At 46.9% G+C, this 17,274-nt stretch overlaps 1 pseudogene; it reads left to right on the top strand.

Annotated features, from left to right (window-relative positions):
• Positions 1-11,876: 11,876 nt before the first annotated feature.
• LOC118615667 lies at positions 11,877-12,558 on the top strand (annotated as a pseudogene).
• Positions 12,559-17,274: the final 4,716 nt, after the last annotated feature.

The raw sequence follows: 17,274 nt of genomic DNA, 5'->3' as shown, positions 1-17,274 counted from the left end.
GAGACTATGCCGTCAGCTTCCATCGCTCTCTGAAACTCGGTTTCCCTAGGTGCGCATTGCAGGGTCGTGGAGACAACGCATTCAGAGCCTGTGGCTTCCTATAAGGGTTCCCCCTGCATTTATGTGGCGCCACAGTTTGCAACTAGACCTCGTTTAACTCCCGCACCCCACCCCACAGGTCATCCACGCCCCCCTACCCCGCGATGGGGGTCTCCACGCCCTGCGGCTTTAGGGCGAGCAAGCGCCACAGAAGGCCACATGGCAGGTGGGGGCTGGATTTGTTTCCCAGGCCTGGGCTCCTACACTCAACCCTTTCCCCCAGAGCCAGGATATATCACTTACAAGGACCCTTCCTTACCCACCTAAAGGGGCAGGGAGGTTGGTTCCACCCTGTCTCAGGTTTCAGTGCCAGACACTATCCCCACGGGCTTTCTGTCGTGACAGCAGAAAGCAAAGGGGTGGTGGTGATGAGAATCTGGACCCTGTGGATTCCCAGGGGCAGGGATCATAGCCACAGCGCCCCCTCCCCCGCTCCCCCCCCCCACCTTTCCCACTATGGACAGGCCCGTCTCTCCACTCTCTTGCACCCAGCATATCTCAAGCCTAGACTGCCTCCCTGGGGTGGCCCATGGGAAATGGAGATTGCCTGAGGCTGGGACCCCTGCCAAGACTAGTTAGCCTCAAGGAACAGGGCTGGCATCTGGAGGGGTGGCAGGGCCCAGAGCTTTAGGGCAGAAGGGGGGCAATTAACTTGGTAGGGTTCTTAGTCCATAGCAGGGTTCTTAGTTCATAGCAGGCTTCGAGATGTGGACTCAGCTTCCTCCCGGTGGCCTTCCTTTCTACCACTTAATCAACCCCACACCAGCACCTTTGGATTCCACTAACCTGGGGTGTCCTGCTTTGATCTTGTTCTCTTGTTCCTTATATCCATGATGTAAGATGTTAGCTTTAGGGAAACTGGGTGGGGGGCATTCGGAAACTCTCAGTATAATTTTGCAACTTTTCTGTAAGGCTAATAACAGTTAAAAATAAGGTAAAATGAACCCTGGCCGGTTGCTCAGTGGTTAGAGCGTTGGCCCTTGGACCTGGGTTCGATTCTGGTCAAGGGCATGTACCTGGGTTGCAGATTCAGTCCCTGGTCCCAGTTGGGGTCGTGTGGGAAGGCAACCAATTGATGTGCCTCTCTCACATTGATGTTTCTCTCTCTCTCCCTTCCTCTCTCTCTAAAAAGCAATGGAAAAATATCCTCAGGTGAGGATTAAAAAATAAAATAAAGTAAAATGAAAGAGAATGCACACCACTAATGTTAAGTAATTTCTAAACATTTTTGTGTGTCCCCACCCCCGCTGACACATAAAAGATGACCAGCATGCAGCTGGACATGCCTCCAAGGTCCCAAGGCCTTCAACTGTTCTAGAAGCAGTCTTGCTGCTTTCCAGCAGGTGTGCTGGGAAGGGCTGACTTTGGTCTGGGTGGGCTGTAAGCTGTTGGTGGCCTCCACACTCCCCTGAGGTCCAGGGCCAGAGGGAAACTTGCCCATATATCCATGATTCTTTGGGGTTTGTGAAGATACTACTGGGGTGGGCTGTGACGATGGAGGAAGGGACCACCTGCCAAGGATGTGACACTGCTAGAAGCTGGAAAAGGCAGAAAACAGATTCTCGCCTGGAACTTCCAGAAAGAACCACTCTGCCCATACCTGGATTTTAGCTCTTTGAGGACATCTGGCCACCAGATGTGAAGTGATAAATGTGTGTGGTTTTAAGTTACCAGATTTTGGCGATTTGTCACAATAGCCCTAGGAAACCACCATGATGTCTCTCCAGGCTGATCCTGAGGGATGAAGGTGCATAGGTCTCCTGTTGCTGCTACGACCTATAGGCATGGCTCCTCAGTGGCTTTTGGGGATTGGATTGACAGGCAAGGATGGTCATTTGACAGAGGGTGAAATGGGTCCACTCTTTCCGGGCCTTTCCTGTAGGACTCCTAGTGGAAACCTTGTTCTTTCTTGGCCCACATGGGTAGTCAAAACTCATGATGGCCCTCTGAGCTGAACCAGAGGAACAGGCAGAAAGATACACTCACACATGTGGGTCAGGCAGCAGGGAAAGTACAGAGGATCCAATAGATGCAAGGTGTCTGCAGGGACCCTGGGCTTGTGGCCACCTTCCTGCATCATGACTGACTAGGGACCTTACTATGGGGTCCCAGCTAGTCTCGGAGCCCATCTGTCACTGAGGTCAAGATCAGGGCCCAGAGGGAGAGGTTCCAGCAACTTTGTCAATCAGCACTGGGGGCCTGGGCTGGGGGCTTATGGGTGAGCATGCCTGACTTCATCTCGCCTTTCCAGTGAAGTGCTGCAGGGGGCCCAGTAACCATGGCATCTGAAGGAAACTCATACAGACACCTGAGGCCCAGCAATAGGGTGATGGTGACCCCGCTGGCCTGAGCACAGGGACTGGCTTCCACCTCATCTGCTAGGGGTGGACACAGCTGTTCCTAGCTATTTTCCAGTGTGGTGGCCTTCCTGTGAGCATAATTCCCACCCAGACCACAGAAGCTGATTTTGTTTCTCATCCTCTGTTTTTGGTTTTGGAAAAAGGGCAGATGGCTCCAGAAATATCTAGGAACACCCCCCGCGCCCTGGGTGATGACTGATGGTAGCTTCAGAAAGTCAGAAGAAGTGCCTTGGCCGGTTTGGCTCAGCGGTTGGAGCGTTGGCCTGCGGACCAGAGTCCCGGGTTCGGTTCCTGCTAGAGGCATGTACAAAAAAAAAAAAAAAAAAAAGAAGGTCAGCAGAAGTGCCATGTAAATAGGGGCTACAAAACATATCTCCTGGCACAAAGGCACAAAACTCTGCACATGATTGAGGACAGCCAGAGGTGACAACGACCTATCAAGTGGGTGAATAGACAAACACAATGAGCCCATCCACACACTGGATTAATACTCAGCCACGAAAAGGAGTGAAGCACTTTCACTCATCACAACATGGATGGACCTTGAACACGTGATGCTCAGTGGAAGAAGCCAGACACAAAAGACCACACAGTGTGTTTTTTCATTTATGTGAAATGTCCAGAAAAGGCAAATTCACAGAGACAGGAAGTGAGTTTATGATTTTCAGGGGCTGGGGAAGAGATGGGATGACTACTGATGGGAACAAGGCTTCTTTTAGGGTAGTGAGAACTTTCTGGAACTAGATGGAGGTGATGATTGTACAACACTGAATGCACCAGATGCCACTGTATCGTGTACTTACTATAAATGGATAAATTGTGTGGCTTGTCAATTATATCTCAATAAAGATATTTAATGACAGAGCCCAGCACGGTAGAGGCTCACGATTGTGCAAAGTACCAAGAGAGCTTGATTGTGCCATTGGGGCACAAGGGAAGCCCGCTCTCCTGTTGACCAAAACTGGACACAAAGCAAATAGACAGCCCTGGCCAGTTTGGCTCAGCAGATAGAGCGTCGGCCCGCAGACCAATGAGTCACGGGTTCGATTCTGGTCAAGGGCACGTACCTCGGTTGTAGTTCGTCCCTAGCCTTGGTTGGGTTGTATGGGAGGCAACCAGTTGATTTGTCCCTCTCACATCGATTTTTCTCTTTCTTCCTCCCTCCCACTCTATCCGATGATAAATAGACAAATATCCTCAAGCGAGGATAAAAAAAAAAAAACAAATAGCCACACACTACAGCACCTGGCACATTTGCTGGCCTGGATCGGTTATGAAAGAGAGAATCTGTGTGTGAACAAAGGAGGGGAACCAGTGAGGATCCCTGAGAGTCTGCAACATGCAGACCAAGAGCTGAGACTGCACTTTTGAGAAGGAAGTGTGCTTCATGACACTGGGAAACACCTGCTTCTCACACGAAGTTTCAGGAGAATGAACTGTGCATGATAGAGAACATGTGCTCAGGGGTAGCCAAACTCTACCCAGAGGCAGACTGGGAAAGCACCAACACCCTGTGCCAGGAATGTACCCAGAGCCTTTGCACCTAGTGATATGTCTGGTGACGTTTGTGGTTGTCACACTGGAGGAGCTTCTGGCATGAGTGGGTTGGTCTAGGGATGCAGCTCAGCACCCCAGAGTGCTGAGGATAGCCTCACAGAGAATGATCTGGCTCAGTGTCAGCAGTGCGGGGGAACTGGTCTAGAGAGACGTTCCTGAAGCAAAGCAGGAGGAATTGTCAAGAATGTTCCAGCAGCACTGTCTCTAGAGGTGAATAACTCCAACTGCCTTCATGTCTTTAAATAGCCACCTGATTGGTGTTCCTGTCATGTAATGGAGCTGGACCTGTGACTCATTGAATGTCACTTCCACTTAGTAAGAGAAAGTTGGACAGTTCTCAGGTGATCATGTCCTTTTGTGGTTCCCTCCCCTGACTCGCTTCTGACCAATGAGTGGCAGTAGTTACATCAACTTGTGATGGCCTTCTGGTCCACTTTCCCTTGATGGTTCTAATGAAGAACATGGCCATGTTGGGGTGGCCCACATGGCAGCCAGCAAGAAACTGAGGCTCTTAGTCCTGCACCTGCAGAGAGCTGAATTCTGCCAACAATCACAAGGCCTTAGAAGTTGATCAGTTCCCAGTTGAGCCTCTGGGTGAGACCCCAGCCCTGCTAATGCCTTTACTGCAGCCTGAGCAGGGGATTTCTGACCCATGGACATTGTGAGATAGTGAACATGTATTGCTTTTTTTTTTTTTTAGAGAGAGGAAGGGAGAGAGTGATAGAAACTTCGATGTGAAAGAGAAACATCAATCAGTTGCCTCCTGTACACCCCCACTGGGGATTGAACCTGAAACCCGGGCATGTGCCCTGACCAGGAATCGAACTGGGACCTCTCAGTCCACGGGACGATGCTCAATCCACTAATCCACACTGGCCAGGCTTTTTTCCCCCTTCAAATGTAAAGAGAGGTTTAAAAAATTTTTTTTTCTTTTTCCTTATTGATTTCAGAGAGAGAGGAAGAGAGAGAGACATTGATGAGAGAGAACATTGACTGACAACCTCCTGCATGCTCCCCACTGGGGATTTGGTCCACAACCTGGGCATGTGCCCTGACTGGGAATTGAACCCGCAGTCTCTTGGTGCATGGGTCAACGATGAACCACTGAGCCACACCGCAGTAAAGACAGTTTTATTTGCAGGGGAGCAGGACTCTAATCGAACAAGCCAAATCCCACGTTGTCATCTGACTCCTTCTTCTCTGAGGCAACTGGGGCAGAACCAGCAGCAGGAACTGCAGACCCTGGAGTGGCACAGCCCCACCAGCAGGATTTCTGGCCAGCTTGCTAGTACCCTGGGTGATAACAATTGACGTTTTTTCCATTCTGCTCACTGATGATTTGTTGAGCTGGTCATTGTCTGCCTCAATGCCCAAGCTCTCCAGGATCTTCTTGATGTATTTGGTGCTGGGGGAGGCATTGCCCCTGAGGGTAGCCAGATAGCAACTTAGCCCATCTCTGTGGCAGGGCCGGTGTGTTGTCTTTTTTTTTTTTTTTTTTTAATCCTTATCCGAGGACATTTTTCCATTTTTTGTACAGACAGAGTGGGAGGGAGAGAGAGGAAGAGAGAGAGAGGGAAACATCGATGTGAAAGGGACACATCGAGTGGCTGCCACCCGCATGACCAACCAGGGCCGGGGACAAACTGCAACTGAGGTACATGCCCTTAGTGGGAACCGAACCCGGGCCTCTCCGGACCGCAGGTGGACGCTCTAACCGCTGAGCCAAACCGGCCAGGGCCGGTGTGTTGTCTTAAGTGGCTTTGTCTGTGGTTATTTGTTACATAGTTGGAGCCCACGAATACAGCTACTTCCTGATTAATAACTAATAGTTAATACAGCTTCTCTTAAAGACACAGATATACAATCTCCATATTACTCACAGGAAGCTGATGTTTAAAGTTTACATTTCTTTTTTTCTTGTTAATTCTCACCCAAAGATATTTTTTCCATTGATTTTTTTTTTTTATTCGTACCCGAGGACATTTTTCAATATTTTGTTCAGATAGAGTGGGAGGGGGAGAGAGAGAGAGAGAAACATCGACGTGAAAGGGACACATTGAGTGGTCACCACCCACAAAATCCAACCAGGGCCGGGGACAAACTGCAACTGAGGTACGTGCCCTTAGCAGGAACCAAACCCAGGTCTCTCCGGACCGCAGGCCAATGCTCTAACCACTGAGCAAAACCGGCCAGGGCACCACTGATTTTTTTTAAAGAGAGTGGAAGGGATGGAGGGAAGGGTTGAGAGAGAGAGAGAGAGAGAAACATCAATGTGAGAGAGACATCGACTGGTTGCCTCCCGCATGCACCCCAACTGGGGCTGGGTATTGAACCTGAAGCCCTTGACGGGGAATTGAACCTAAGACAATTTGGTTCATGGGCTGATGATCCAAACACTAAGCCACACCGGTCGGGGAAAATTTACATTTTCCCCGAGAGAGGAAGGGAGAGGGAGAGAGATAGAAACATCAACGAGCCCTGGCCGGTTTGGCTCAGCAGTTAGAACGTTGGCCTGTGGTCTGGAGAGACCTGGGTTCGGTTCCCGCTAGGGGCATGTGCCTTGGTTGCAGTTTGTCCCTGGCCCCGGTTGGGTTGTGTGGGTGGCAGCCACTCGATGTGTCCCTTTCATGTTGATGTTTCTCTCTCTCTCTCTCTCCCACTCTATCTGAACAAAAAAAAAAAAAAAGAAACATCGATGAGCGAGAACATGGATTGGCTACCTCTGCACCGGGGACTGGACCCACAACCTGGGCATGTGCCCTGACTGGGAATGGAACCAGCGACCTCTTGGTGCATGGATTGACACTCAACCACACCAGCCGGGCAAAAGTTTACATTTTTTGTTAGGTGTTCTGACCCTACAGCTAGAATTCTTCCCTTGAATTCTGTCTGGGCTGTTCTCTCTCTCCAGAGGGATCCAGAAGGCTTTGAACCTTTGCACAGCCAAGAGTATTTAACCCTGGCTATTAATTTCTAGATTTCCTGCATTCGCCTAGAGGCAATGGCCTGTACAATGTTTGGTTTTATGTTTTTTGTTTTTTTTTTATCCTCACCTGAGGACATTTTCCCATTTTTTTGTTCAGGTAGAGTGGGAGGGAGAGAGGGGAACAGAGAGAGAGAGAGAAACATCGATGTGAAAGGAACACATCAAGTGGCTGCCACCCGCACGACTGACCAGGGCCGGGGACAAACTGCAACCGAGGTACGCGCCCTTAGCGGGAACCGAACCCGGGTCTCTCAGGACCGCAGGCCGACGGTCTAACCGCTGAGCCAAACCGGCCAGGGCTTATGTTTTTTTTTTAATTTGACATTTTTCATAGAGTCAAATATACAATAACTAAAAAAGAAAATCAATTTTCATGAATGTTTTTATGATATTCTGGCAGAAAAAGAGGTTCTCTAGTTGTCAAGTAAGAAAATTTAAAAATAGCCAGAACATAAACCTTATATATAAAATATTTTAATTTTAATTATATATTAATTTAATATATACAAGAATTATATTATATATAGATATACTAATAAATTTATATGTAACATAATAATTAACATATTAATAAACTTAGATCTTAATATATCAGTATAATATATATTGTTAGCCTCTCAGAAAAGGAACTTTAAATATTTATGAAATCATTTTACCATGTTTCCCTTGGACTTATATCTCATTAATGAATCTAAGTAATATGTTTTCTAACTATTTTTCCTACAAATATATTAATTAGGAAACTTGACCAGTGTAAGTGTACTTTGTCCCATCTATATTACCCTTGCAATTCCTGCTTTTTCATGGTTTCCTTGGCTTAGACATAACTTTGCCTGATCAATTTTGAACTCTTAATCCTTTTTCATAACAGCTTTGTCAGGATATAATGCATGTAAAAGATTCTCCCCTTGGAAGTGCACAGCTCAGGGTTTTTTGTTTTTTTTTTTTTTTTTTAATCCTCACCCGAGGACATTTTTTTATTTTGCATTTATCTTCAGATAGAGTGGGAGGGAGAGAGGGGGGAAGAGAGAGAGAGAAACATCAACGTGAGAGAGACACATTGGGCGGTTGCCACCCACACGACCCCAACCAGGGCAGGGACAAATCACAATCGAGGTACGTGCCCTTAGCGGGAACCGAACCCAGGACTCTCTGGTCCTCAGGCTGACGCTCTAACCGTTGAGCAAAACTGGCCAGGGCTAGCTCAGGGGTTTTAGTAGAGTTGTGCAACCATCGCCACCATTCATATCTGTCAGAAAAGAATAAAGTGTTAAGATTTTGGTTTTTCTCCCTCATGAGGTCCTCATTTATTTTTTTTTCTTTATTGATTTTAGAAAAAAGAAGAAGGGAGAGGGAGAGAAAGACAGAAACATTGATGAGAGAGAACATCTATTGGCTGCCTCCTGCATGCTCCCCACTGGGGATTTGGCCCACAATCTGGGCATGTGCCATAACAGGGAATTGAACCAGCGACCTCTTAATGCATGCGTCGACACTCAACTACAGCCACATCAGCTGGGCTTTTTTTTCTTTTTCTTTTTCCTTTATTGCTTTTAGAGAGAGAGGAAGGGAGAGGGAGAGAGAGATAGAAACATTGATGAAAGAGAGAGGTCCTTACATTTCAAGAGGAGAATCAACCACGATCTCTGTATCAGGGTTGGTCAATTTTTTCCTGTAAAGTATAGATAGTGGCTATTTTCAGCTCAGAGGGGTGGGGCTGGGGACTCTTCCAGCTGCTCAGCTCTGCTTTGTAGGGCAAGCTTCCTTGATGATGTTCAACTGAGTGAGCAGGGCTATGTGCTAATAACACTTTATTGAAAAAAGCAGGCAGTAGGCTGCCTTTAGCCAACCCTAATCAATGACAGCTGCATTTGGTTTTCCATGAGCCAGTCTTGTGTCATGCTTTAAAATATTCATCATTTTCCTGGCTGGTATGGCTCATTTGGTTTGATGTTGTCTTATGCACCAAAAGGTTGCCAGTTTGATTCCAGGTCAGGGAACATGCCCAGGTTGCAGACTCAATCCCTGGTAGAGGGCATGCAGAAGGCAGCCCATCAATGTTTTGCTCTCACATCAGTGTTCCTCTCTCTCTAAAAAAAAAATCAATAAAAATATTTCAAAAAATTCATCATTGCTTTTTTCTGGGCATCCTATCTTTTGTAGGTGCTGTTTTCCTGTCTTTGTCCCTCCAATTAATCTAAAAATATACAGACTGTTTGATATTTTACATATATATGTATATATATATATCTATCACACTGAATTTAATTTTGCCAATTATCATAATCTATGAAATAGTATCTACTAATTCTGGTGATTAAAGGTGAACATATTCTCCCTGGATGGCTCGCTCAGTGGTTAGAGCACTGGCTCACCCACCAAAGGGTCGCAGGTTCAATTCCATTAGAGGGCACATGCTTGAGTTTTGGGTTTGATCCCCGGCCCTGGTCCAGGTCATGTGGGAGGCAGCCAATTGACGTGTCTCTTTCACATTAATGTTTCTCTCTCCCTCTTCCACTCTCTCTAAAAAAGACAATAGAAAAATATCCTCAAATGAGGATTAACAACAACAACAACAAAAAGGTGAACATATTCAATTAATGCTATCTGCAGGTGTGAGCCTCAGCCTAGAAAATGCAGGAGGATCAGCTTAAAGTTCAGAAAAGAAGCCAGTTACAAAATCCATGGCGAAATCAAGAGATTTCCTGTATGTTCCAGACATAACCATCCAGAAAGTACAATGGAAAAAAGCCATCGTGGTTGCATAGTCACAACCAAAAATAACTAAGAATTAACTTTAAAAGAAACATGAAGCCCTGGCCAAGTAGCTCAGTTGTTTAGAGCTTGGTCATGATACGCCAAGATTTGGGGTTTGATCCCGAACAACAACTTAGGGTTTCTCTCTCTCTTTCCCTCTCCCCTCCTCTTTCTCTCTGAAATCAATAAATTAAAAACAAAACAAAAACAAACAAACAAATAAAAAAATGTGCAGATGTGAAATGTCCAGAACAGGCAGGTCCTCAGAGACAGGAAGTCGGTTCCTGGTTGTCAGGGCCTGGGGGAGGATTGGGGAGTGAGTGCTGATAATGATGGGGCTTCTTTTTGGGGTGATGAGAATATTCTAGAAGTTAATAGTGATGGTTACACAACTCTGGGAATGTACTAAAAATCACTCAGTTGAATTTTATGGCATGTGACTTATGCACCACTGGAATAAATGGAGAGATACATGAGGCCCCTGGGTACCAAGCTATGTCTCAGAATGACAATCTGGGCCCATGTTATTTTCTAAATTTACTATTTTCACCAAAACCCCAGAGGTAAATTTTTTTTTTTTATTCTCACTCAAGGACATTTTTGCATTTATCTTCAGATAAAGTGGGAGGGAGCGGGGGGAGGAAGAGAGAGAGAGAAACATCGATGTGAAAGACACACCAAGTGGCTGCCACCCACATGACCCCAACCAGGGCCAGGGACAAACTGCAACCAAGGTACGTGCCCTTAGTGGGAACCAAACCCAGGACTCTCCGGTCCGCAGGCCAATGCTCTAACTGCTGAGCCAAACTGGCCAGGGCCCAGAGGTAATTTTTTTAAACTTAAAGTAATTCTGAAGTTCACCTAGACTATGCTGGACTATGAACTAAATGTTATTCTTTTTGTTTGTTTGTTTGTTTGCTAATCCTCACCTGAGGATATTTTTCCATTGACTTTTTTGTATTTAAATAGAGTGGAAGGGAGAGAGGGAGAGAGAGAGAGAAACATTGATGTGAGAGAGATACATCGATTGGTTGCTTCCTGCATGACCCCAACTAGGGCCAGGGATTGAATCTGCAACCCAGGTACATGCCCTTGAGTGGGAATCAAACCTGAGACCCCTTGGTCTTCAGGCTGACGCTCTAACCACTGAACCACACCATCCAGGGCAAACTAATACTATTCTAAGTATACTATTACTATTACTATCCTATATATAATATTACTATGCTAAGTATTTAGAATAGTTGAGAAAATATAAAAACAAAAATAAGCCCTGGCCGGTTTGGCTCAGTGGTTGGAGCGTCTGATCGCGGACCAGAGAGACCTGGATTTGATTCCCACTAGGGTTACGTACCTCGGTTGCAGTTTGTCCCCAGCCCCGGGTGGGGTGGGGTGGGTGGCAGCCAGTCGATGTATCTCTTTCACATCAATGTTTCTCTCTCTGTCTTCCTCCCTCTCTCCTTCCCGCTCTATCTGAAGATAAATGCAAAAATGTCCTCAGGTGAGGATAAAAACAACAACAACAACAAAAATAACAAGGAACTTACATTGCCAGATATTAAAATTACTCTAACTTTGTAAGGTACATTAAAACTGGAGGTGGGATAGACAAACTCCTACAAAATCCCGAAACAGACCCCTGTGTAAATAAGTAGCCTTCTGATTAGTGCAGAAGCACTGTATGGTGCTGGAATGGGGGTTCATTTGTTATCGAACAAATAAAGATTTCTGTAGAACCTTACCTTACACCATACAAAAAAAATGAAACTCTCTAGTTTACCCAGTGTTTAATATAAATAGAAAAAAACAACATGGAGAATAAGAAGAAAATGGAGGCAATTATTTACATAAAGGCCTTCCCCAGTCCAAGTCTATAAGTTTATCACCAAGGGTAGAAACCATCAATGAAAAGATTGACAAAAAATGTGACAGTCGGAAAAAAAAGGAAAAATATGTCAAAATGATCCTAAGCAAAATTAAAGACAAACAAGAAACTGGGAGAAATTTGTGTAACACATACGATAAATTATATATAGAAAAGCTTTTATAAACAATAAACAAGTATATAAAAACATTTATAAGGAACAGGGCCTTCTGTTGCAGGTGCCTGCAGAGCGATGGCCAAATCCAAGCACAGCAAGAATGTCTCTTTGACCAAAACTGCTAAGAAAGGTTTGGAACTGAAATAGAACCTGGTAGAAGAGCTTCAGAAATGTGTGGACATGTAAAAGTACATTTAATCCTCTCTGGGGCCAACATGAGGAACAAGTTGAAGGGTATTCGAAATGCCTGGAAGCACAGCCAGATGTTCTTTGGCAAAAACAAAGTGATGATGGTGACCTTCAGTGGAAGCCCATCTGATGAGTACAAAGACAACCTACATCAGGTCAGCAGGAAGTTGAGGGGTGAAGTTGGTCTCCTTTTCACCAATTGCACTGAGGAGGAAGTGAATGAGTGGTTCACAAAATACATGGAATGGACTATACCCGAGCTGGAAACAAAGCACCTTTCACCGTGAACCTGGCCCCGGGGCCCCTGGAGCAGTTCCCCCACTCCATGGAGCCACAGTGGAGTCAGCTGGGCCTGCCCACTGTCCTCGGGAGAGGTGTGGTGACCCTGCTATTCGACTATGAGGTGTGCAAGGAGGGTAACATGCTGAACCCAGAGCAGGCCCCCATCCTGAAGCTTTTCCGATTTGGGATGGCTGAATTCAAGGTGACCATCAAATACATGTGGGATGCACAGTCTGGAAGGTTCCAACAGATGGGTGATGATTTGCCAAAGAGCAGGCCCGAGTAGGCAGAAGAACCAGATGTAGACCATGGCTGCTGGTGGGCACGCGGGACTGTCACTGCCTCTCTTGGGGGAGCAGCTGTTTGTTTTACTTGGATAAAGACAAGGGAGGGCGATAGGGACAGCTGTTTTCCTGCAGAATAGAACTTTGCAGGGTATCTCCTTCTAGAGGGCAAAAGAAACTTTTCTCAGGAAAACAAAACAAAACAAAACAAAAAACATTTAGCCCTGGCCAGTTTGGCTCAGTGGTAGAGTGTCAGCCTGTGGACCAATGAATGAGTTCCGACTTTGTGACCAAAGGCACGTACCTCGGTTGCGGTTCATCCCTGGCCCTGGCCAGGGTCATGTGGGAGGCAATCAGTAGATGTGTCCCTTTCACATCAATGTTTCTCTCTCTCTACCTTTCTATCCCCCTCTCTCCCTCCCCCTCTGTCTGAAGATAAATAGAAAAATATATCCTCGGGTGAAGATTAAAAACAAAACAAAAACCTGGCCATGTGGCTCAGTGGTTGAGCGTCGACCCATGCACCGAGAGGTCGCTGGTTTGATTCCCAGTCAGGGCACATGCCCAAGTTGTGGGTCTCATCTCCAGTGTGTGTGGGGGGCATGCAGGAGGTGGCCAGTCGATGTTCTCTCTCATTGATGTTTATATCTCTCTCTCCCTCTTTCTTCCTCTCTCTCTAAAACTCAATAAAGAAAAAAAAATTTAAAACAAAACAAAAAACATTTATAAGCCCATATGTAAAAAATTTTGATAAACCGCCTGGCCGGTTTGGCTCAGCGGTTGGAGCATTGGCCTGAGGACCAGAGAGTCCCGGGTTTGGTTCCCACTAGGGGCACATACCAAAAAAAAATGACCAGAGAAATATTTATTGTAGTTATAAAATAATGGCTAAAATTAAGAGGGGATTCATTAAGCTATGGGACACTCATAAAATGCATGATTCTCAACAGAGAGGCGAGTGTGTGTGTATATGTGTATCTGGGCTTCACCAAATCACCCAGCCTTCCACAGTGCTGTCTCCCCCATGTTACTCAGGCTTGTCTCCCTTTCCATGACCCCACGCTCCCTCTCCACTTGGAAGTCAAGATGAGGACTAGTCATCAAATTCCAAGACTTAACCATTAGTTTTTTTATGAACTGGCAAGGATTCAAACAGTCTCTACCTTGACTTTCATTCTGACTCAGGAACTGCTTTTAGAAGCATTGCTGAAGGATAAAAGCCTCCTGCTCATGGTGGAAATGAGTGACTATCAAGACCCCACTGACAGGGGCTACCATGAAGGGAAGAGCTGAGGAATAATCTTAAATTATAATTTAAACAAGGCACATGCAGCTAGTGCCTGCCCTGATGTGGAAACTTTCAGTAACCGTGCTCCTAATCCTCTAGGATGGCCCCACTGAGGTCTTGAGTTTCTGGAAGAACATATCTTAGATACATTAGAGGCTGCCCTCTGCCTTGTTCTGCCATTCTTTGTCCCGTCTGTTGGGATGATACAAATCCACAGCCACTCCTAAATGACAGCCCCTTGGGCACTGGCCAGGAGGGAACATGGCCAACTAGTCTTGTCCAAGCTGAACACTGCTGGTTCTTTCTACCACCATTCATCTGACTAGATTTCCAGGCACCAGTAGCTGCCTCCCATTACCTCTCCTGGTAGGACAAGTTTGGGGATGAACTGTCCTGTTGGGATAAGTGACTCTCAGTGTAGAGTCTTTTATTTATTTTTTATTCCTCACCTGAGGATATTTTTCTATGTATTATCAGACAGAGTGGGAGGGAGGGAGAGAGACAGAGAGAAACATCGATGTGATAGAGCCACATCAACTAGTTGCCTCCCGCACAACCTGCCAGGGCCTGGGACAAACCAAAACCAAGGTACCTGCCCTTGACTGGAATCAAACCCATGACTCATTAGTCTGCAGGCCAATGCTCTAACGGCTGAGCCAAACCGGCCAAGGCTCAGGGTGGAGTTATTTATTTATTTATTTTTAATCCTCACCCGAGGACATTTTTGCATTTATCTTCAGATAGAGCAGGGGGGGCGGGGGGAGAAACATCTACGTGAGAGAGACATGTCGACTGGTTGCCACCCACCCGATCCTAACCGGGGCCGGGGACAAACTGCAACCAAGGTACCTGCCCTTGGCGGGAAACGAAGCTGGGATTCTGGTCTGCAGGCCAATGCTCTAACCGCCGAGCCAAACTGGCCAGAGCTGGGTGGAGTCTTTTATAAACTCACCTCTAAGTCTTGTGTTCCAGGAGCCCAAGTTAATGCGTCCCAGGGCATTCTGTGTGCAAAGCACTTCTTTCTAAAGGGTGTATAGCCCTGGCCGGTTGCTCAGTGGTTAGAGCATTGGTCCGCGGACCAGAGTCCTGGGTTCGGTTCCCGCTAAGGGCACGTACCTCGGTTGCAGTTTGTCCCTGGCCCTGGTTGGGGTCATGCGGGTGGTGACCACTCGATGTGTCTCTCTCACATCGATGTTTCTCTCTCTCTTTTCCTACCTCTCTCCTTCCCACTCTATCTCAAGATAAATGCCAAAACGTCCTTTGGTGAGGATAAAAAAAACAGTGTATGACTTCCTATGGCTGTTGTAACCAATTCAGTGGCTTAAATAATATAAATTTATTCCCTTAAAGCTCTGGGGTCAGGAGTCCACATGGGTCTCATGGGGCTAAACCCAGCTGTGGGCAGGGCTGGTCCTTCAGGAAGCTCCAGGGAGAATGGTTTCAGGCCTTTTCCAGCTTCTGGAGGTGCTGCAACCTTGGCTTGTGTCCCTTCCTCCATTTGCATAGCCTCTTCCAGCTCTGTGACCCTCATGCCTCCCTCTTATAAGGACCCTGTGAGGACACTGTCCTTCCCCCAACCCCTAGGAAATCCAGGATCATCCCCATCTCAGGGGCCTTAACTCAATCCTATCTGCAAAGTCCCTTTACCCTGTGGGAACGACATGTCCACAGATCCCTGGACTAGGATGGAGATGTGTTGGGGGGGCCATTATTCCAAATAACAGTAACAGCTCCCAAATTCTTAAACTGGTCCTGGAAATTGTTGTGGTACACTTGCAAACCAAACAGTAAGGAGTAATAGTATCTACAGAAGGTATTTACAAATAACACGGAATTAATTCACTTGGAAGAGAAACTTCTCCTTTCCCAGAGTTAGCACGCCCTCTAGGGGCCAGAAGCCACACTGGGTTCCCAGGTTCCTTGCTGCCAGTCCGCCCAGTGGCTCCGCATAGCCCTTTCCGTCCACTAGGCGCCTTTCCCCACCTGCTCTCCCCCAGAGGCATGGCCTGCAACCCCTCTTGCAAAAAAACCAAATCCTGCTGGCTCTGACACCGTGACATTTTACATCTGAAAGGAGCCCCTGAGAGGAAGATGTCTGCTTTCATTTTTTACATATGAGAGAAAAGTTTGAGTGTCACTCTGTCCCGTGTCCAAGGTTGCAGGGCTAGTTAGTAACGGCTCTCTTCCCTCTCAGTCAATTCTTCTGCACTTGGTACATTTCCTGGAAAATTCTCTCACATGGCAAAAAGACAAAGAGTTAGAATCATGAGCCCAGCTGGTGTGGCTCAGTGGTTGAACGTCGACCCATGCACCAAGAGGTCGGTGGTTTGATTCCAGTTCAGGGCACATGCCCAGGTTGTGGGCCAAACCCCCAGTTGGGGACACGGAGGAGGCAGCCAATCGATGTTCTCTCTCATCGGTGTTTCTATCTCTCCCTTCCTCTCTCTCTCTCTAAATTCAATAAAGAAAAAAAAATTTTTTTTTTTTTTTTTTTTATCCTCACCTGAGGACATTTTTCTATTTTTTGTTCAGGTAGAGTGGGAGGGAGAGAGAGGAAGAGAGAGAGAAACATCGATGTGAAAGGGACACATCGAGTGGCTGCCACCTGCACGACCAACCAGGGCCGGGGACAAACTGCAACCGAGGTACGTGCCCTTAGCGGGAACTGAACCCGGGTCTCTCGGGACCGCAGGCAGACGCTCTAACCGCTGAGCCAAACCGGCCAGGGCAGAAAAAAAAAATTTAAAAAGAGTTAGAATCACATTGGGTGAGTGGGGGGAGTAAGTCAGACACTGGGGGACGCGAAGTTGTTTTTGACACTTTCATCCTAATAGTCCCCACTCTGCACCCCATGAAATTCTAACCTACTCACATTCTTTGCATCTGTTTATCTATTGGGGGTGCTTTGGTGGACCACAAGCAATTGTGACATCTATTTCCTCACCCCTTAGGGACAAGAGCACCCCAATGACAATGACAGTGATGTGTTCGGGCACCAGGCCCTCCTTCCAGGAAAACAGAAATGACAGCCAGCAGCAGAGGGTACAAAAATGGCACAATTTATTCTGATGTTCATGTGGGAATACCCAACAGGCACAAGAGGGTGGGGAGGAGACCCTTCCTGCCCCACAGTCCCCACCACCTTCTCCAACCTGGCCTGGGAGTGGTGACCTGGGAGGGACACAGTGGTTCTGGCATTTGGTCCTGGTTTTGTATTTAAATGGAACTACATTCAATTGGACGGTTTTCTGCAGTCCTACAGGGTCCATGTCCCCAGGGATCTGAGAGCTGGACCGGGTGGTGTCCAGAAGGATTAGGCTGAGGTTGTGTTAATTGCACTGTTCGGTGTCAGCTGTTGGTGCCTCTCTTCTGTGGGCATTCCAGACACCCAGAGATCCTCAGAGGTGGGTGTGGTTGGGTGGGAAGGACT

This window comes from Molossus molossus, unplaced genomic scaffold, assembly GCF_014108415.1.
Source record: "Molossus molossus isolate mMolMol1 unplaced genomic scaffold, mMolMol1.p scaffold_m16_p_4, whole genome shotgun sequence".
Classification (NCBI taxonomy): domain Eukaryota; kingdom Metazoa; phylum Chordata; class Mammalia; order Chiroptera; family Molossidae; genus Molossus; species Molossus molossus.
Note: the sequence above shows the minus strand (reverse complement) of the source record. Positions and strands in the feature narration are given on the sequence as shown.